This window comes from Dipodomys merriami, unplaced genomic scaffold (genome assembly GCF_024711535.1).
Source record: "Dipodomys merriami isolate MVZ:Mamm:240054 unplaced genomic scaffold, mDipMer1.0.p SCAF_4, whole genome shotgun sequence".
Lineage (NCBI taxonomy): Eukaryota > Metazoa > Chordata > Mammalia > Rodentia > Heteromyidae > Dipodomys > Dipodomys merriami.
In genome coordinates, this window is record NW_027205603.1 from 68,798,058 (window position 1) to 68,821,571 (window position 23,514).

General features: G+C 36.7%; 1 pseudogene; it reads right to left on the reverse strand.

Moving 5' to 3' along the window:
- Positions 1 to 9,074: 9,074 nt before the first annotated feature.
- The window catches only part of LOC138806160 (histone-lysine N-methyltransferase PRDM9-like), a 151,580-nt pseudogene continuing 137,140 nt past the window's right edge, over positions 9,075 to 23,514 (reverse strand).

The window sequence follows — 23,514 nt, forward strand, 5'->3', positions numbered from 1 at the left end:
TGAAAATACTGTACTGATGGGTTACAATAACATGGGCAAGATAATGAGTACATTTCTTATCAAGCATTGTAGCCTCCTCCTTTGTTTCCCCTTCCCATATTCTCCCTGTCGCCCCCCAATCCTCCCCGCTCCCCCCCCTCCACCAGAGTTGTAAAGTTCATTTTCGACATAACTACTTGTACATCTCATTGTTGCAACTGGTCCACCTGTATCCCTATTTAAACGATTTGTTTTTCCCCTTCCCCTCCACAAATTATACTGATATCAAATACAGTGAAAGCAGGATTTATACTGTGGGGGAGGGACATACAAAGCAACAAAGAAATAATCTTATAAATGTGTTAGAAACAATCGCATGAAAGAAAAAAAAACATTTGGATACATATCTTAGGGTTCATTTCCCTAACATCACTTATCTGACCTTTTGTGCTTGACTCAGACATATACTAGATATTACAAATAAGGGAAACCATGGGACCTATGTTTCTTTGGGCCTGGCTTACTTCACTTAATATAATTTTTTCCAAGCCTTTCCATTTCCTAACAAATGGGGAAATGTCATTCTTTCTGATGGAGGCATAGAATTCCCATGTGTATATATACTACATTTTCTTGATCCATTCATCTACTGAGGGGCATCTGGGTTGGTTCCATATCTTAGCTATAGTAAATAGTGCTGCAATAAACATAGTCATGCTGGTAGCTTTAGTGTGTTCTTGTTTGTAAACATTTGGGTAAATCCCAAAAGTGGGATTGCTGGGTCATAGGGGAGCTCTATGTGGAGTCTTTTGAGGAACCTCCATACTACTTTCCAAAGTGGTTGAACAAGTTTACACTCCCACCAACAATGCAGTAAGGTTCCCTTCTGTCCACATCCCCTCCAGCATCTGTTGTTATTAGAGTTCTTGATGTTAGCCATTCTAACTGGAGTGAGGTGGTACCTCAATGTTGTTTTGATTTGCATTTCTTTTATGGCTAGGGAGGTTGAGCATTTCTTCATGTGTCTATTGGCCATCCTTCTTTCCTCTTCAGAGAAGTTTCTCTTTAAGTCTTTAGCCCACTTATTTACTGGGCAGTTGTTTCTTTGAGGATTTGTTGTTGGGGGATTTAATTTTTTGAGTTCCAAGTATATTTTAGATATGAGACCCTTGTCTGTTGTATGGCTAGTGAAGATCTTCTCCCAATCTGTGGGCTTTCTATTGATCTTGCTAGCTATGTCCTTTGCCATGCAGAAGCTCTGCAACTTCATGCAATCCCATTTGTCCAACCTTTCTTTGATTTGTTGTGTTTCTGGGTCTCTATTAAGAAAATTTCGGCCTGCGCCAAGGAAACCTAGGGTTTCTCCTATTCCATCCTGTAATGTTTTCAGAGTGTCTGCTTTGACTCAGAGGTCTTTGATCCATTTGGAGTTGATTCTGGCGCAAGCTGATATATAAGGATCTATCTTAGTTTTCTACAAGTAGTTAGCCAATTTTGCCAGCACCATTTACTGAAGAGGCTGTCTTTCTTCCATTCTATTGTTTTAGCTCCCTTATCAAAGATTAGCTGGCTATAGGTCTGTAGGTTCATTTCTGAGTTTTCAATTCTATTCCATTGGTTCTGAGGTCTGTTCTTGTGCCAGTACCAAGCCGTTTTGATTACTATGGCTTTATAGTAGAGTTTGAAATTTGGTATTGATAGTCCTCCAGCAGTGTTCTTTCTGTTGAGTATAGTTTTTGCTATTCAGGGTCTTTTATTGTTCCATATGAATTTTTGGATTGCCTCTTCTATTTCCTTGAAGAATGAGGTTGGAATTTTGATAGGTATCACATGAATTTGTAGATAGCCTTGGGAAGTATTGCCATTTTCACAATGTTGATCTTTCCAATCCAGGAGCATGGGAGTTTTTGCCACTTTCTAAGTTCTGTTTTGATTTCCTTTTTCAAGTTTTTAAAGTTTTCGTCATGGAGGTCCTTCACTTCTTTGGTTAAGTTAATTTCTAGGTATTAAAATCTTCACAAATATTTCTGATGTCTTTAAGTCGTAAAGGATTACATGTGTTTGTGATTATTACCTATTTAATCTGGGCTTCTAATAATACATAAGTGTCCCTTTTACAGAAATTCTCACATCACCAGCCTGCACAGTGTTAGAAATGATAGGTAAACTAAAGAGTATGATGAAGTCAGAAGTCCAGCTGTTTTTCTAGGACCCTCACTCAAGGTATTGTCCTTCCATGACTTGATGTCTCCAAAAGAGCTGCTGCTCATGGACAGGTAGTAGAAAAGCCCAGAATACCACTCATGGAGAGCAAATACTGAATTCAGTCCACCAGTGTTGCAGCTCACAGTCTGCGTTGCCACTAGCGAAGACATCAAATGAAGTAAACGTTCTACGACTCCACTTTCTGCTGTGTCTGCTGCTTCCGCTGCTTATTGCTTCCTTCATCTTCAGTGTCCAAAGTGTGGGAAAACCAAGAGAACTTGCTGGACATTTTTGATTGCTAGAGCCAAGGTTCAGACCAAACTTAGAGCATCAGTCTCTTGCATGACTTTTTTCCAGTTACAGCTGGCACCTCTTGCTTGAGCCATCCACCCAGTTCAGCAGCTTTTGTTCCTAATTAGAAGATAGTCTCATGGATTTTTCTGTCTGGACTGGCTTCATATCATGAACTTCAAGTTTCAGCCTCCTGAGTAGCTAGGATTACAAGCCTAATCCATCAGCAGTCAGCTTAGATATTTCTTTAGTGTTCCTAAAAAGTTATGAACAATTATGTTACCAGATTTTTAAAATAACACCTTATGCTACAAATAAATCTAATGAAGTATAAGTTGTGTCCCTAAATATTTTGTTGCATAGTATATTAAATACATGATTATAATTGAGTTTTCTACCTTTCATTTAATGTTTTTGTATTCTAAAATGGTTTAAGAAATGCCATTTCTCTTGTTCTTGTAAAAGATGAATGCATTTACCCACCAAACAAGTTACTGTATAACAAAAATAAAGAGAAGAGCAGGACAGAGCTGCCTGAATAGAGACCCTCCATAGGCAAAACAAAAAGTAGCTGAAGTATGGAATAAGCTTTGCCAACTCCTACAATCACTTCACTGTCTTAGAGAGCCTTGTTTGGTGAATAGAATCCTTGGGAATGTTATTGTTGTGAAGAGTACACTTTCCATTGTTCTCTTATAAGCAGCCTTTAACCCAGCCACATAATACTTCTAGCTATTATTCTTGAAGTAAATATTCTCATACTTCAGTGATGTGCACTCCCTCAAGTTTCCTACCTTCTGGACTATCTACATATTTATATTCACACATATTTATATATTAATCCAATATATACCAATATTTACTGTTTTTTTTCCTGTGTGTGGATTGCTGGTCAGAAAGCATTGAGAGATTTGATCTTTCTTTTTTTCCTAAACCTTCTCTATGTGGGAAAGGATGGTATCAGAGCAGCTACAATTGATACAGGCCTCTACAGTATTTTGCATGCTTCAGAACAACAACTCAGAGCAAGCTGAAAGAGCACAAATTACTTAACAAATCCCATCATCCCTTACCTTCTTTTTCATAATTAATGCAGCAAATGAGAAAATGGAAATGTAACATATTGTAAGTCTACGGCTTATAAAGAATACACAAAGAAATGGAGGCATAAATATTTACCCAGTGAAAAATTATATAAATGTGCATTTTTCCCTAAGAGGTTATTATCAGAAGTAAATGATAATAGCTTTTTAATACAAGATGTGAGAATGCTAATCCATTAGCTAGAGCAAAATGTTCTATTTCAAGTATCTATAATGCTGTACTGGAAAATGCATAATTATGGTATCCAAGATTAAATGGATTCCAAGAAAAGATTTACCTAGGAGACACAGGAAAACATGAATCCAAACATGGCTTGACAGTCATTTTCCTCATTTTTTTTCTACACTTAATTCAATATTATAAAAGAACAGAGTTCCAGAACCTATTCAAATGCACTGGATCAGGGCTGAGAAATAAACTAGACATTACTCAACTATCTTCCTTGTGCATTTTCTTTCGATTTTAAATGCCTTTGTTGTTCGAACTGTGTTCCAAAGGAGGAGGCTACAATGCTTGATAAGAAATGTACTCATTATCTTGTCCATGTAATTGTAACCCCTCTGTACAGTGTTTTCACAATAAAAAAAAAAAAAAAGAAAAAGAAAAAAAGCCAGAAGTGGTGCTGTGGCTCAAGTGGTAGAACGCTAGCCTTGAGCTGAAGAGCTGAGGGACAGCGCCTAGGCCCAGAGTTCAGGCCCCACGACCGCCCCCCCCCAAAAAAAAATCTCCCTTTTTAATATAGCATCCTTTTTTGTCTGTTTGTTTATTTAAAGTCTATAAAATTAAAAAATAAAATTTAATTAAAATGAAAGCAAAAGTTCTCTGATGTGTGTCCTGTTTCAAAGAGCTAATTAGCTTATGAAGCTTGACATATAATTATACTTTCTTCTTTCCTTACATACTTGAGTTACATGGTGGACAATCTGTCTATTTTACAGACATAGTAGGAAATCATTGCTACATTATTCAGCCAGAGGGCAGTATGACCATGTCAGTGGACCTGGGGTAAGGAGGATCGAAAAAATAAGACTGATGAAATTAATGTGGTCAAAACAAGAGAGTAACACCTCATCTGTTTCTTATTTTCTTATCATTCTTAAAAAATAAAATTCACACACAGGAAATATCATGTCTACAGAAGTAAAAAGTATCATTTTTTTCAAAGTTGCAAAGAAAATCTGAAAGATGAGGGGAAAATTTTACAAGAATTATGTATTGTTGGAAATAATGTCAGATGCTACTTTCTCTGGGAAGCCTTGACCAGCTAATTCTCCAGCTCTAATCAAGGCCTCCTTCAGCCCTCCAACCACTGCCTGTATTTTTCACACCTCATTTCTAATCTGTATGGTCATTTTTATCCACTTATCTCACACACTACACAATCTGTTTTATGAGAGTTTTTAATCAGCTTTTTATATATCCCGGGTCTATTAAAGTATTTTAACATAATAGTTTCTCAATAAATAATTTATTAAGAAACCAGATCCCAGTGGCTCATGCCTGTAATCGTAGCTACTCAGGAGACTGAGATCTGAGGATCACGGTTTAAAGCCAGCCCGGGTAGGAAAGTCCATGAGACTTTTTTTTTAATTATTTATTTTATTTTATTTTATTTTATTTGTGAACATACTGTACAGAGGGGTTACAATTACATGGGCAAGATAATGAGTACATTTCTTATCAAGCATTGCAGCCTCCTCCTTTGTTTACCCTTCACATCCCTTCCCAGCCTCCCCCGGCCCTCCCACCCAATTCCCCCCACCCCCTCCCCCATCTCCACCCCCACCCCCACACCAAAGTTGTAAAGTTCGTTTTCGACATGACAATTTGTACTTCTCATTGTTGCAACGGGTCCACCTGTATCCTTAAGCGACTTGTTTTTCCCCATTTCCTCCACAAATTATACCGACATCAAATATAGTGAAAGCAGGGGTTATATTGTGGGGGAGGGACATACAAAGCAACAAAGAAATAACCTTATAAATGCGTTAGAAACAAATGCATGAAAGAAAAAAAACATTTAAATACATATCTAAGCGTTCATTTTCCTAACATCTGCCCACTAGCCATACAACGGACAAGGGTCTCATATCTAAAATATACTTGGAACTCAAAAAATTAAATCCCCCAACAACAAATCCTCAAAGAAACAACTGCCCAATAAATAAGTGGGCTAAAGACTTAAAGAAAAACTTCTCTGAAGAAGAAAGAAGGATGGCCAATAAACACATGAAGAAATGCTCAACCTCCCTAGCCATAAAAGAAATGCAAATCAAAACAACATTGAGATATCACCTCACTCCAGTTAGAACAGCAAAAATCAAGAACTCTAACAACAACAGATGCTGGAGGGGATGTGGACAGAAGGGAACCTTACTTCATTGTTGGTGGGAATGTAAACTTGTTCAACCACTTTGGAAAGCAGTATGGAGGTTCCTCAAAAGACTTCACATAGAGCTCCCCTATGACCCAGCAATCCCACTTTTGGGCATTTACCCAAATGTTTACAAACAAGACCACACTAAAGCTACCAGCACAACAATGTTTATTCCATGAGACTCTTATCTCCAATTAACCACTAGAAAAAAAAAAAACCTAGAAGTGGTGCTGAGGCTCAAGCAGTAGAGCACTCACCTTGAGCTGAAGGGACAGCGCCCAGGCCCAGAGTTCAAGCCTTATGACTGACCAAAATAATAATAATTTATGAAGAAAAGAGAGCATTAACCAGGCATAGATTTAATTATATACTCAGCTATAATTATAGCTGAGTATAAAATATCTGTACAACATTTCTGGTATAAGAAGTTTAAAGTTAGCCAGGCACTTGTAATCCTAGCTACTCAGAAGGCTGAGATTTAAGGATTGTGGTTCAAAGTCAGCACGGGCAGGAATGTCCCTGAGACTCTTATCTCCAATTAACCACCAGAAAACCGGAAGCAGTGCTGTGGCTCAAATGATAGAGCGCTTGCCTTGAGCTGAAGAGCTCAGGGACAGCACCCATGGCCAGAGTTCAAGCCCCATGACGGGGGGGGGGGGGGGGGGGGGGGGGGGGGGGGGGGGGGGTGGAGGAGGAGGAGGAGGAGGAGGAAGAGGAAGTTTAAAGTTCCTGCAAAAAAAAAAAAATCATTGTTTTGAACTATAACATAGATCAAGCAGGAAATTGAGAGCAATTCCAGAAGTTGAGAAACTGGGAAGAACATAAATCTGAGAGAAAATGGGTGGCTAAAACTAAAGCTCACATGTCAGCACTTGCTAGGACTTAATTTGACCTTACAAAAGGGAAATAACAAAACAACTCTTACATCTTGGAAGCTGAGAGTAATGTCTGTTTAAAGCCAAGAAGTTAGCCGGGCGCTGGTGGCTCATGCCTGTAATCCTAGCTACTCAGGAGGCTGAGATCTGAGGATCGCTGTTCAAAGCCAGCCCGGGCAGGAAAGACCGTGAGACTCCTATCTCCAATAAACCACCAGAAAACCGGAAGTGGCGCTGTAGCTCAAGTGGTAGAGTGCTCGCCTTGAGCTGAAGAGCTGAGGGACAGTGCCCAGGCCCAGAGTTCAAGCCCCATGACCGACAAAAAATAAAAAAAATAAAAAAAATAAAGCCAAGAAGTTTCCATTGGAACCCAGCAGAAATCCACAAAACAAGATAGTGAAGCTATTTGTTTGTTAGCTTTAGCCTGTATATAGAAAAGAAATCTATATTGAAAGTCCTCATACAGTAGTAGTTTAAAGTAGAGCCTAAATTACCTCTAAAAGCAAATGCACGTACTTTCTGGATGAAGGCATTGTAAAACTAAGCATAAACACAGAGTAAAAATAAAATAATAGTATCCTAAGGAACTTGAGCCCACAATTTAAAAAATCTATTTCACTAAAACTGTGGTTATTTAAACTAAACAGACAATAAAGTAGTCATTTAGTGTTAAAAAAAATCCAAGGTATTGAGAATATGCTACATAAATAAGAGACTGGAAGCTTTAATGATAGCAAGATCTGTAAAGTGGAAAAAGTAATGAGGGCTATCAAAGACTCAATGGATGAATTGCCTCAAAGATTTAATCAGAGATGAGACCAGAGTTGCTGGACTAAAATATAACCCTCAAGGAAAGTACTTAGCATGCAGGACAGTTTGGCACACAGATGGAAAATATACAAAGATAAAATGAGAAGATAAAATTAGGACAAATGAGTATTTAATTATAGTTCCAGAAGGAACCAAAAATACTTATTTTGAAGAAACAATATTTGAAGACTGAGTGGCTAGGAATTTTTCTAGGATCAAGTGTTGTTCAGATTTAAGAGAAGCTAAAAGGATAAGAATACTCAAGCAAACACACACCATGGTCATCACCCTACAACTGTAGGACATGAAAAGCAAAGAAAAGGCCTTAGAAACCCCAGAGAGTGGCAGAAATGTAAGTCATAAGAGAGCACTTTTCCTACAAAAGAATGAGAACTTCCAATGGCTAATTTCTCTACAGAAATCAGGAGACAGTACTTTAGTAGCTTCAATACACTGAGAAAAAAGTAACCTTCAACACAGCTTTTTCATTACAATAATCCCTCAAGGATAAAGATAAAATGGAAGTATTTATCGGTCAAAGGCAAAGGTCAGTGCTGTGAGAAGCTCTTCTTTAGCCTCAAATGGCCAGTTGGTTCTTCTGGTTCCTTCACCTCTATCAATTCTAAAAGAACTAGAATAGAGAGGAAAGGGAACTAGGGAAAAAAAATCTCCTGGAGTGACACTTGGCTACAGGAAGCAAAGTGTGTGTATAAGGGAGTATGTGTATAGGGGAATGCAGGGATAGGAAGAAGCCTGTGAAAGTTGTGAACCTATCTATGTGAGTGGGAAACAATAAGGTTGATGTGTAGCTCAGTGGTACAATGCTTACCTAGCATGCCTGTAGATCTGGGTTTGATTTGCAGCCCTGTAATTGTGCTGCTGCTGCTGCTGATGATGATGATGATGGTGATTATGATAAAATGGGGTGGAGGGTGGAAAAATGGTCTTGCTTTATCTCACTATTGCTTTGGATATTCTTGCGTGGTCCACACTTGACTTGTTTCAGACTCATTCAAGTCCCTTTAAGGATAAATGTTACAGGCCCTCAAAAGATATTTACATGGGTGTCACTGAGAAAAAATGGGTGGAGAGTGCTCATAGTTTGTTTGTTTGTGTGTTTTGTTTGTTTGTTTGTTTGGTTCATGGAGCTCTTTGCATTAATTTTTTTGTAAGAACAGACATTTATTAGGATATGAAGAAGAACATAGGGAGGGGAAGTTTGGTAACAGTGAGTGAGTATCCCTTGAACACTTAAGAAATTTCTGTTTTTTTATTTAATTTCATGCCTTAACATTCAAGTGGAGGGTTTATTTAATCCATTATTTCTGATCACATTACACTTTTGGGGACTGACTATAAAGGGCCAATAGATGTCCTCTGAAGCCTCATCAGAACTAGGGTGTGGAGATGTGTGGTGGCTACATTTGTCATTTCTATGGTTGTTGAGATAGGGCTTGTTCTGTGTGTGTCCTCTGGTGCTGGGTGAGGAGTGAGTTCCATGTAAAGCCCCGCCCACACTCACTGCGGACACAGGGCTTCTCCCCTGTATGAGTCCTCTGGTGCTGGGTGAGGTTTGACTTGTCACTGAAATCTTGCCCATATTTGTTATTCTTTACTTGTGTAATTCTTGAGCTTCCAGCTTTCACTAATAATTTGCTTGTAGCATCTGGATTCACGTTCTGGACTGTTCCAAGCTTGTCCTCCATCATTTTCTCAGTCTCTCCAGATCTCCCCATCTGTCCTTTGAGTGGGCTGGGAAAGACCCTTGAAATAACTCCATGTCTTAACTTTTTATGTGTCGGTTTGGTGATTCCTTTGGTCTCTTGATCTGCAACTTTGTCATTCTAGTTGTATGAATGTTGTTGCTCCTGAAGCTGGTCCCCTGAACAGGGATCCCATGGTTGGAAGGTTTTTATCTGAAAGATGTTCTTGGGAAGGTCTGTGAGTGGTGACTGTGCTCCATGTGTTGACTGAGGAATTTCTGGCTGGAGAAGGCCAAAGAGCACAAGGTGCAAGGATGGATCTTTGGTTTGTGTTCTGTTTCTGCTGTGAGCTCTTTCTTCCACTTGCTGCCCCACTTGATGCTCAGTTGCTGTCCATACTCATCCCCATTCCAGACCAGCAGCTCACAGGGTGTCTTGATGACACCGCAGGTTCAGACCAGGTTCTGCTCCTCAGCATACCAGGCACAGTTCACACACCTCATCCAGTTGTCCTGGGATTTATCGTTTCCGTCTACATACACTTAGCGATTTCTCCCTTTTGTGATCATCCAGGAGTACCCACTGTTGTCTGCATCTTCATCTTCTGTGATCTGGCCCTCATAGGGACCAAAGTGCAGACCCAGTGTCTCTGCATTTATTTTTGAAAGCTGCCTAAAATAATATTGTTAACCATACAAACATGTATTGTGAGACTCCAGGCGCTTGAGGAGGATGTAGCTAGAGCCTCTGCGAAGCCACAATCCAGATGCTGGCTGGCTGGGGCTGTGCTCTCACCAGAGGCTCAGCTCGGGAAGTTTGTGACTGTGGCTGCTTTAAAATTGGAAAATTTATTTGTAAAGGCTGTGACATTGTCCAGACTGACCTCTGTTTTGCCTCTCGACTGGTATTTTTTTCTTATTTCTCAGAAATATAACTGCTTTCTGCCAGAAGTCATCTTGTGCTGAGCATAGAAACTAACCCCCAAGCAATAATTCCCCAGAGTAACAGGAGGCTATCAGCAGGACCCAAGGAGAGCCAGGGAACTGGGTGGGGAGCCTGTCTGGAGTAGCTGGGAATACAAATACCTTGAGAATATACAATCCTTCCTTGTGCCTTTACCCTGAATAACCCTAAAGCTGTTGCCCATCCAGGGAAGAGAGATGTTTAGAGTCTCTACCTACCAAGTTTTGGTAAAAGCAAGAATAAGTCCCTCTTAGTTAACTGCACTTAGTTAAATGCTCTGTCCTGACCTGTGATTTCAGAACATCTATGAAGATGAATGGATTGGAAAATTATATCGCTATCATCTTCAATTTGAGGCTGATAGAATATTCGATTCCTCTTTGCACAGGTAGGGGTGAGAATTTCTGCACATCAGGATTTCGGATTCCATGTTTGTTTGTTTTATTCAAGCATTCTTATGTGATGAATTTAATAGCTACTAACATTAAACCATCCTTGAATGTTTAGAAGAAATCTCTATTTCAAGATGTGTTATATTTCTAATGCTCTTTTCTGCTTTGTTTCCTCCTACTATAAATTAAAGTTATTTCATTGATAGGCATAAGTGATACTGTTCTGAGATTTACATTGTGGTCTGACATTAATGAACACATATTGAAACTCATGGTTATATTGACTTTGTAAGATTATTTTATAAGGCTTTCTCTTATTTAAAGTAATCTCAGTAGCATTACACTTCATTAATTATTGAAAGTTCAACAAAATTTCCTTGAACCATCCCCTAGCCTTTGGTTTTTGGTAAAATACTTTTGTCAAATTGATTTTCTATAGGAACAAGTTTGGTTAATATTTCTAATTTGTTCAGGGTCATTTCTGTGTAAATTCAGTTTTCTATAAAATTATATAGTTGTGATTTCCAAATTTACTTTGTATAAATAAATCATGTATCTTATGGCTCACTAAAATTTGAACTTCTGTTATTAAGTACATTTTTGAAGTCAGAAAACTGAGGCTGGTAGAATATCTGATTCCCCTTTTCACTGTGGAGAGAATTTCTTCAATTAAACATTTCTGGCCCAATGTTTTATTTTTATTTTTGCATCCATTGCCTTAAACCTCACTTCATGTCCACTCAGTGCCCCAGAAACCTGCGTGAGAAGTATACTGAAATATGAATCTGCTGTCAGGGGCTGATAGAATCCCCTTAAAATATTACTACTTTTCCATGGCAGCATTTCAAGCCCTGTCAAATTCTCTACTGAAGAAATATTCTGGCCATTTTTTACTAAAATTAAACAGCCTGAATGTAGCTAAGGGGGAACTAATTAAGATCACATCCTGCCATATATTGTGGTTAAAAGAATCTGTTCTCTTCTCTAAATAAAAATATTAAAGTAGACCTTTACTTTGTAGCAACTTTTGCAGAAGTATATCTGGTGTAGATGGCACAACCCAATAATTCAACCAACTATTTTTTTAAAAAGTACTAGGCAAAAATATTTGCTGATTCATATTATTCCTCATGAGTTTCTTGCAATCAAAAACTGACCCAAAATGATAAACATAAGCAATGCATAATTTAGAGGAGACATTTTTGCAAACAAGAAGATTTATGACATGGATTTTGACATATCAATTCATTTCTGTCCTTAGACTGACATGAGAAATGGATTGAAGGGAGAAAAACAAAATTGAGTACCTGATCTAACTGTAATGAAATGAGGAATTGTGCTCCAGTATTAGTGCCAATTGTAAATTGGGTTTCTGAGCACAAGATAGAGTATATTCTTTTAGGAAACTGAACTTCTGAGAGCCTGATCATTATATGCCATTAGAGTAAGGACAATGGCCCATGTGGACTCTAGTTTATTTGTTCCTTACTTACCTACACTACTTCCCCAGGTTCTGTGTTTCTCCTTGTTCACTCTGCTCCAGTATTCTGATTAGTATTTCAGTTCACATATTAACATTTCATTGGCCTCAGGACTTTAAGTTCTACTTTCCGATGTTCATCTTTTCAAAAATCTCCACATAACTGTCTCATAGTCATAATTGAAATCTTATCCCAAATGGTATCTTCTCAGTGATGGCTTCTCTGCCCACACTTATCCTTGTCTTGAATAAACAATAAGTAGACATTGTAATTATGGAGAATATTTAAGTTCAAAGAAATGGAGTCATAAGTATAGAATGGGAGGTATCTGGATAAGAAAGATTTCTCTATGAGAAAAGTCTAATTCAAGCTTTAAAATGCACTGGTTCTCCTATAAAAATTAATCTCATAGGGCAGGGAAGGTGGATCAGTGGTAGAGCACTTGCCTTGCATGCGTGAGGCCCTAGGTTTGATTCCTCAGCACCACATAAGCAGAAAAAGCCAGAAGTGGTGCTGTGGCTCAAGTGATAGAGCACTAGCCTTGAGCTGAAGAGCTGAGGGATAGCGCCTAGACGCAGAGTTCAGGCCCCACAAGCAACAACACACAAAAAAACTTAACCTCATAACTGATTATTTTTAAGCGTCAACTTAATAGGCTTATATCACAGACAAAAATATGTTACAAGGCAGGCTGTTTTATATTCAATCGTATGATTACAAATATTTCTAAATTGATCATGCACTCCATTGTTTGTGTACTTAAGTGCATCAGAAATGCACTTAAAACATCTATAGAGATTTTGTGGGAGACTTGAGCAGGCATCTTATTCATTCCTATATGATCAAAATGAAAGATAGCCCTGACTCTGAGGGAGGGATTAGATTTGCTACCAGAACTACATTATAAAGACTGTCTTTTCTGTCCTGTCAATGAATAATTCTGATGCCACAGAGATTATGGGTTCCTCAAAAACAATGGTAGCCTTACCTTTCAAAACATATTAGCAGGCCTGTAATAAAAGAAATACATTCAGGAAAGTAGCAGAGACTTGGTTTTTGATACAGAAATAAATACTAAAGAACATTACCGAGGAGCATATTGTATGAAAAGGTATCTGTAGGATTGTTGGTACTTATCCACCGTTTGTGGAAGGAAGATGAGATATGGATAAAATGAAAAGATTAGGAAACTTCCTATATTTCTTTTAGTGTGTGTAAAGTTACATATTCATATATTCAGATCATAAATTTAAATATTCTTTATGTTAAATATGGTTTAACTATTTGCATATGAGGATACAAAGACTTGTTATACATCGTATATACATCATGACACAAGCCACACTTATGTGTATCTTTGTTTCTAGCTGTTAGAAACAGTGATTTGTTGGATTTGGAATGCAGCACAAAATTCAGCTCATTCATGCTGTCATCTAATCTCCCATGTAAGTCCACAGACTCTCATCTGCTTTCCGCTGGAGGAAGAATGCATGCAATACCTCATTTACTGTTAACCACAGGCTATTATTTTCACATCTCTATTTAGAACCATGTTCATATCCTTGTGTTGGACAAAATCTGCTACCTGGACAAATGGGAATATATTACATAGAAAAGTAAATGTCAACAAATGTTAGGATCAAGTGTGCAGGAATATTATCACCTTGAAATTTCAGCTTTAATAGTACAGATCAAGTTATGACTAACTTTATAAGATTAAGATTAAATACATTGTTACCATTTTTACCTGTGACTTCTAATTTCTTATTTTTTGATGTTGATAATTAAATCAGGAAATATATTTAGCTTTCTTATTTTATACATTAACTGCCCCAAAGTATTTAAGTAGACTTTTTTGTTTTACTAGTACACAAACTGCATATTATAACCCAACAGATCTTAATGGATTCCTCTAAGAAACTGCTAACATACACTCTATAATTTTATGTGAAGCTAAACTGCTAAAACTGACAATAACTGAATTCCAAAAACAAACCACTTATTTAGGCCAGTTTTAGTTACACAAAAGCCAATTTTATTTTAACTGCTTGTGAATTAGAGTCACACTAAAACTTGTATTAATATGTGATTTAAAATTAATCTCACAAATGAAATTTCCAAATGAAAAGATATTTACAAGAAACTTTTCTCTGAAAATGAATATAAAACAATGCATTTCTCTCTTTTTAATGCCTGTGGCTGAAGTCGCTGATTCTACCAATTAAATGTATCTTTTTCTCTTGAGAAGATTCTATAGAAGTCCATTAGTCATACTGGAAAACAACAGTAATTCTGCCTTATCTTTCTGTTTTACAGAACACTGAAATTAATCCCATTTTACAGACAGTAATCAATCAGTACATTAATTAAAATTCATATACTCCATACAATCAGTAATTTAATTAAAACTCACATACTTTGACTAATTGTGATTCTCACAATGCACATTAATCTTATGATCTTCCTGTTTAAGAAACAATTTATTTGGACTTATGCTTCCCATTCAGCAGTAGTTATGCTGCAACATTAGTTAATAGACAATTATGCAAAACCATCTTGATATTTATTATAGATCCCTGTTGTATGGTGATAACATTCCAGCAAAGGTTAGCTTTCTACGGATGAACATGCCAGGCTAACATAAGGAATGGCAAACATAAGCAAATGTAACCTGAAGATTAGGTAACAAGTCCACTTTGAATTTGCTTTGAACTAGAAAAATATTTTCTATTTCCACTACAAAACAAACAAACAAATATACTATTTGTGGAGTTCCCCTTAGGTGTAAGAGACTAAGTTAAGTTTCAGTGGACATATAAATTGTTAGGGATTTAGATAGAACAAATAACTAGAACAGATGATTTATAATTTCTCCAGCTATATTAAAATTCTATTAAGCAAACGTTGTAGTATACGGGGTGGGGGAAGATCTAGAGTTGACATAAAGAAGACAACTTTCACAGTCTGGGCCATCATGAAAGACTTCATGGAAAGAGGTTATGGTTTTATTTTTTAAATCTAGTTTAAAAAGACAAAGTATTTTCATGTGCAGGAATGAAAGAAAGAAAAATCATCATCCCTTAAAGATGAAGATTGACAAGAGCTACACTGGAGAAGAAACTATTGAGATTAACCAGATCATAAAGGAAGAGAACCATGGAGAGAAAGCAGAGAAGGAATGCTGAGAAACTCTAGAGTCAAAGTGAAGACATTTAAGCACCAATGAACATTTGTCTGAAGTGGTGTGTCAGTTTGGAGAAATGACTTGATTTGTACTGATGGGAGATTCTGCAATGGATCAGTGAGGTGATATTCCAGAGAGAGAAAGCAAAGTGGAGAAGAGGCTATTTTTCAGTAACAAGGACATGAGCTCCAAACATGCACATGGAAATATAAAACCTTAGATCCCTTCAGGGAAGAACTAACCTCCTGACTCCATGAATGACTGAATGAAAGGTGGAAATTGCCACAGCACTTTGCACTATCTGGTGACTATATTTCCAACAAACAAAAAACAAAAAAAAGACAATGAGGAGGAAAGGCCTATTTCTTACTACATTGAACCAACATTTTCATTCCATGCATCTGAAAAGGTGTGTTTGTCTCTTCTAAAGCTTTGAGTATGGCTAAAATGTGAGCAGAATTTCCTAAGTTGGAAAGCACACTTCTTTAGTCAACACTAGAAGTAGCCATGATCCTGGAATGCACATGTGAAACAGAGCAGTTGAGAAAAAGTAGATGTCAGTATTTTTTTGCTATGACAAAATACAAAAACCAACAAAAAAAACCTTAAAATAAAGAATTATTCTATTTCTTACCATGTTTTCCAAAGTTTTGGCCTATCAGGATGAAGAGGGTTTGATACAACAGAACAGGTCATATTATGATAACTAAGAAGGGGGAAGGGAAGAGAGAGACAGAGATGAAGACAGAGAGTTCATGCCTGAACTCATGGGCTTACTTCCTGTCTCTCTTTTCCATCTGAATCCTGTCACCTGCTTTCAGGGCAGGTTTTAGCAGCTTAGTTAATCCTGTCTGGAAATGCCTTTGCAGGCAGACTTGTAAGTGTGCTTTATTACTCTCCTAGGTACTTTTACATCCAATGAACTTGGCAATTAAGATTGACCATCACAGATCATGGTTGGGGAATGAGTTGATGAATTTTGGTTTAGCTCTTTCCAACTTATTTAATTATATTTGGGTAACTTATTTTTTCTAATGACTATTAGAATTTTGATCAAACTTCCCAAACACAATAATTGATACAGAAAGTACTTGGGGTTCATTATACAATCAACACGAGAACAAGAATTTTTGAGAAAAGATACAGTACTGTACAATAAATAGTACTGTACTCGAGTTAACTGTAAAACAGATTTTATGTATGTAGTTTCTCCTATGTAGGAGGTCTTATAACCTCTATTATTGAATTTGTTCTTTGTAACTCCCCAAATTGTTCAACATTGGCTGTGCTCCAGAGTGCTAGTTATAAATAAGTAGCAGAAAGTAACGCATATTAATTTCCAATGTTAAGAATCAAAACGAACTTCATACCATTCCAAGGTTCATACTCTCCAATATTTTGTCTTCCCAAGTGTGCCCTTGTGAAAATGAAGAACTATAAGGCAAGTCAAATAATTTTTAAACAATAAACAACAATGCAAATATAATAGAGACTATACTAAATATCAACTTCTAAGTGGTTCAGAGATACTTGAGTTTCTGTACAAGTTAGTTACTCTCTGAATTGTCTATCTTCTTTAATCAAATTATTTTAAATTAAAGTGAAATTTACAGCTGCAACATAGTTAAAGAAAAGTGGTTCTAAAGAAAATGTCAATGAGCATTGACTATGAGCTCATGATGTCATAAAATAATATGGTTCACAGTGAAACTAGATACCCAGAAAAAGCAGTTTTTCTCTTGAATGGAGAGGGAAACAAAATAAAAGCTTCCAGCCAAAACTCAGAAAACACCTGCAGTATTGAATGTATATATCCACTCATAAGCATCAACTGATATAAATGTGGTGTTGAGACAATTTCTCTGGAATACTAGTACTTATTTATTCATTACTTATTTGTTTATTTACTTATATGTTATGCTGGTCCCGGGGCTTCAATGCAGGACCTGGGGTGCTGTCCCTGAGCTTCTTTTCACTTCAGGCTAGAGTTCTACCACTTGTGCCATAGTTCCACTTCCAGCTTCTTGATAGTTTATTGGAGAAAAGAGTGTCAGGGACTTTACTGCCTGAACTGGCTTCACACCATGATCTTCAGATCTCAGCCTCTTGAGTAGTGAAGATTATAGGCATGAGTCACCAGCACTGGGCATTTAATTTTTTATTATATTTTTTAATTCTCCAAATTATACACTCCATTAGCAATCCTGCTAAAACCAATTTGTCAGTCTAGCAATAACTCAGCTAACACTATCCCAAGGTCAAAAAATCAAAATCTCCAGGTGCTAAAATTGTCTCAAGAAATAATTCTAAACCAATTAACTTCAGGACATGAGGCACTCATGTATTTGTCTTAAATTTATGAGTAAAATTGGTTGTCATTTTGGTTGACTGCTATTCATTTATTAAAGTAACTCTAATTAGGTAAGAGAATATTGTGTAATCCCCATTTGTTCTAGTTGATACCCCCAAAACATTAAGGAAATACAAATCCCAAGCCCACTTTGTGCTTGGGTTTAATATACTTGGATCTGTTATTCACCCTCATCTGTCTCAATGTTATGCTTCTCCATATACAAATAATTTCACCTAAAATAATGCCTTGGAGTCACCAGCAGAATGATTGGTTTTTCAAGTCTTATAGAAAATTGAAGGGGAGCTATGGGCTCTATTTTAATATCTTCCTCAAACTTTAGGCCAATGTTGAACTAAAAATACTACATCAGATTTTTCCACCAACAGATATTTGTTGAAGTAATTATAGCCCATACATCATATACATACTTCCAACGGCACATGTTGATCCCAAACATTAATCATTTCTAAAACAGGTTTCACTGTCCACAGACATAAGGAAACAATTTTCCAGCTCTCTCTTAATCTGTAAAGTGGCATTTTTCACAATGGAATTTGTGTTTTAGGATATAAAGCAGTATTACATTCAGCTCTCTTCAATAATTCTTTCCAACTTTTCCGCCTAAGGCCTTGTGGGCCAAAGAGGAATTTTCCTCATGATAATCCACATGCTATTGAGTTTTCAACTTATAGGCATGTGATAAGATTCTTAACCAAGACCACCTTCCTCCCTATCCATGTAAGAGTCAGTCTTAGAGCCATTTACCTGTTCATTTTCCATTTTAAACTGGCTGTAATGTTTCTTTCTGTAATGTATTGTGATATATTCTCTATAGCACTTCAGAGTCCACTCCAACCTACTTCATTATGTAACTGTTTACATATCTTCACTGATTCATGTAAGATGCCTTGATTTTCCTAGCCAATCTTTATGGGAATGAAAGGAAATTTCCCATCTATTATCCTCTTGAGCAGTGCTACCCAATAGGACTGTTTATTACCCTGGAAGTGGTACACATCTGCACAACTGGATACTGTGACCTCTAAACCATATTGTGCATTTGAAATGTTAGAACAGCTGAAGGCTATATTTTAATTATATTTATTTTAAATAGCTTCATTTTAGTCACTAAAATATTGGACAATAGAGATCCAGAACATCCAGTTCAAATCATATACATAACAAGTTTTAAATATACATTAACTAATGAACACATATAGGATTGTTAAGTAAGTACTATTTCCTATACAGAATGCTTATCTTTATTTGGGACTTAATAAAGGGGTGGAAACTTTGTTAAGAGAAGGAAACAAGGAAAGAAAAAAGGATGGAAGGGAAAAAGGAAGAAAAGGAGGAAGGGAGGAAGGAAGGAAGGAAAAGGGGGGGAGGAAGGAAGAAGGGGGAGAAAGGAAGGGAAGGTCAAATGCAAGAGTGAAAGGGAAAGGAATGGGAAAGGACTGGAGGGGAAAGAAGTTGAGAGGAGATAAGGGGAGGGAAGTAGAGTTGAAGGGAGAGAAAGGGAGGAAATAGATGGGAAGGGGAAAGAAGAGTAGGAGAAGAAAGCAAATTGAAATGAAATGCTTTTTAAAGGAAAGCCAGAAATGATCCTCATTACTTCAAAGTAGAAGTTATTCTTTCCACTTAGAGCTAGACAAAGTTGTTTTATAATCATGTTTCAAAGACTTCTTAGAAGAGCTCAAAATTTTAAGTGAGTCTTACACTGGTCATGATGAAGTTAATGGCCATAGGAAGAAAATTTCTTTCCGGATCATTCAATCAAATGTAATCAACCAGACCCAACGAACATTCATGATCATTTTCATAAAATGTGAATGAAATGGATTTTTATATTTGCTGTGCTTTTGTAAAACATATTAATTGGAATTTTCTTCATCAGAAATGTAAAAAGTAAGTACATTCCCCTTATTCAAGAACTATTGATAGATTTTTAATCCCATAAATTTTAGCATATGTTTTGAGCTACATATAATGTTGCAAAGAGTTCTTGTGCTAGTCAGAGTGAGATATTTGTGTTAATTCTGTTTCTTTAATGCTACTTTAATTGAAAGATGGACAACACTATATTTTTCAAACTGTGTTCTGAGGTGTGGTTGAAAAGATCTTAGTTAATATTTGTGATTGACAAAGCTAAGTAAAACTATACCCCATATCTTCCATAGATCCTTAAGTAGATAGTCATTCAAATAAGTCCATTATTATAATGACCTTCATAAGAAGTAAATGTTAGGTAAGTGGACTCAGATGCCCACTAGGAGTTCTGGCCATTGTCATCACTAGATATCACTTACTACATAACTGAATGAACTCTCATCTCTGCAGTTGCTCATTGGCTTTACTTGTTCTTTGATCACTGGACAGATTTCTGTAGGAAACAGAATATATTGGAAGACCTGATCTCACTACTGGGACAGATTTCCTTCCCAAGTATTTAGGCTCCACTCAACCCCTATCTATTTTCTCTCTGGGTTTAAGAATCTTATATATCATAGATTCAGCCTATTGAAAAGCATTAGGTTCATGCAATCCTTCATTCCGTAGAAAGTTCAAGCCTGCATCAGGAACTTAGTCCTAAGCCAATCACCTATGTCTGGAGATAATATGGTATCAGTAATTAGGTTCAGATCTTCAAGTTTTCCAATTTTATAAAGACCAAAAGATCAAGGTTAAATAACAAAATGCCATACCAATATTTTTATTCCCTCAGGTTGTTTTAAAGAGAGCATGAACCCTAAAACATGATGTTCTTATACTATTTCCTAGTAAGTACTGCAAATATATTTGCTGTGCTTACTGAAGGTTCTCAAATTCCACAATCTAGTTAAAGAAATAATGATTGCTACTCATTAACCAATAGTTTGCTGATGGTGATGAGTGATAATTTAAATCTCATGACTTGGTGGTAATTTTTTCTTAAAAGCATTAGCTTTATTTTCCCTCCAAGCAATGTTTTAGAGTTGCTACTTGTGGGTGGGCTGATGGGGTCTAAGTATAGTATTTACGTGATAGTCCTTGCAAAAGGAATCCTTGTGAACTATGCTCTGCACACTTGTACATCAATACACAGCAGCCCTGCTTTTTATGTATTGACTGGGAGCTCCCTCAAAGTCAGGAGAATTAATAGTATATTCAAGTCCATGAGATTGATTCGTGTGATTTGAACCTAAACTTTCTATCCCTCTATAAGGAACTGATACACTCAGGTTTCTGCCTTTGAAAACATGAGCACAATATTTTTGTTCCTTAGTGACTTGACTTAAAAATGGTAATATTTGGAGTCATAATAATAATTAAGTTAGCTTGAACACGGAGCCTGCTTCTCTCTGTATCAATTTAAAAATTTCTATTTTACTTACTAATGCTAGTAGTTTTTATACAAATCGATTATAAAAGTTCTACTGAGCCTTCCCTATGTTCATATTTTGGAGAAGTTTTGGTCCTGGGTTGGCAGAGGTGAAGAAAATGACATGGAACTCACTGTCAGAGCACTATTACCATCCTAGATTAAAGCCATCACACAGACTTTGCCTCAGTCAGTGGTAATTGTTTTCTCTCGAGTGTCTGTTAGTAAAGATACCATAGAAATTTAGAATGAGATAGTCTTAATTGCACAGAAATATTCCACTGCATGAAATTAGATTCCTGCACTTTAGACCTAAATTCAGGTTGCAAGCTCTAGTCATTGTAATTACCAGAATTCCCTCATAATTTCCCCAACATTCCAGTTGACAGTGGATGGCTACTATTTCTCGCTGATCCCCTCCTTCTGACTATAGAGCTAGAATTCAAAAATAACCCAAAACAGAATGCAAACATTGGATGGATTTTGTTTTTTGATGCAATGTTACTCTTTTTCTTCTTCTTTCTTTTTTTTTAATCAGTCTTGGGTGGCTGACCTCTGGGCCTGGGCGCTGTCCCTCAGCTCTTCAGCTCAAGGCTAGTACCCTACCACTTGAGCCACAGCACCACTTCCAGATTTTTTCTGCTTATGTGGTGCTGAGGAATTGAACCCAGGGCCTCATGCATGTGAGGCAAACACTCTACCACTGAGCCAGCTTCCCAGCCCACTCTTATTCTTTTGATTGGAGAACTGGGTCCATTAAGGTTTAGGGTGGTTATAGAAAGATGTGTTATGTCTCCTTACATTTTTTTTGCTTTCCTGTATTTTGTTTTTTTCCTCTTCCTGTGTTTACTAAATTGATCTTGTAGTGATTTTTGTCTGATGTGTTTCTTTGATTTTGATTGTTTTCTTCATATTGTGGTTGTCCCTTTAGTATTCTTTATAATGCTGGTTTAGTGATCATGAGTTCCTTTAATTTTGCTTGTCATAGAAAGTTTTAGTTTCACCATCTAGTGTAAGTGATAGCTTCGTTGAGTAGATTAGTCTGGGTTGGCAGTTGTTGATCTTCAGTGTTTGGATTATACCATTCTAGGCTCTCCTTGCATTGAGAGTTTGTGTGGAGAGGTCTGCAGTAATTTTGATTTTCTTTCCCATGTAATATAGATCCTTCTTTAATTTTGCAGCATTTGAAATCAGTTCCTTGCTGCTCACATCTAATATTTTTACTATGATGTGCCTAGAAGTGTTTGATCTGGTCTACTGGGGATTCTATATGCTTCTGTTAGGTAGATGAGATATTTTTTTCTTAAAGGAGGAGGCTGCAATGCTTGGTAAGAAATGTATGCATTATCCTGCCCATGTAATTGTAGCCCCTCTGTACCGTATGTTCTCAAATAAAATAAAATAAAATTAAAAAAAAAAAAGAGTGAGGAAGTTCTCAGCTATTATTTTCCTGAATAGGTTTTCAATGCCTTTACTATTAAATTCTTCCCCCTCATCGATACCAATTATGCATAGATTGGATTTCTTAGCTAAGTTGGCCATTTCTGGACTTCTCTTTGGTAGGTTCTGAGTGTTTTTTCCATACCTTTTGTCCTAGCTCCTCTGTTTTATCCTCAACCTCTGAAGTTCTATTTTCCATTTCACTTACTCTGTTTTACTTACTTGCTTTGTCTTCCAAATGAAGCACTTGTCACTTTTTTTAACTTCCTTGGTTAATGTAATACTGAGACTGTTTATCTGATTTTAGACTCTTTTGTCTCCATTACTTTGCTTAATTTTAGCATAATTAAGCTTGTGTCAGAGAATATAAAATATTGTGCTGATTGACACTTAAGATTTAACTCTAGGAGCAACAAACCAACAGAGTTTATTGAGGACATATTATTTATCAATCATTTGTTCTTTAAACAACAATTTTTTTCTCACTTCATTAACATAGGACTTTAAAACAATGTTCTTCATTGTATTTTAGCTTTATATTTTTTCCTTCCTACAACTTTTCCTTCCTCTATTACCTTGGCTTTTTTTTCTGCTTGTTAATTTCTTTATTTCTTGTTTATTTCTTTATAAAAATACTTTTGTATGACACATATCGATAACATTGAGCAAAGAAAAATGATCACTGTGAATTATGTAATATTTGTATCACATTTTGTCTTTCAAGACAATGTCTCACTGTGCTGTATAGTCCAGGCTGCGCTTGAACTTGAAATCTTTTTACCTAAGCCTATCAGGAAAACAGCGATTCCTGGTGTGATTTACACTGTCTATGGGCAAGTGTGAATACATAGGCGACAAGGATACATACAAGGATACATAGTTGTATCCTTGAGGTAAAGCCTTTTGTGTTGCTTCCATTAGCATGTCATTAATCTCTTTGTATGTACCAAGTAGAAATAACAAGCTCTGTGCAGTGATTTGGCCTCTGTTAGGAGG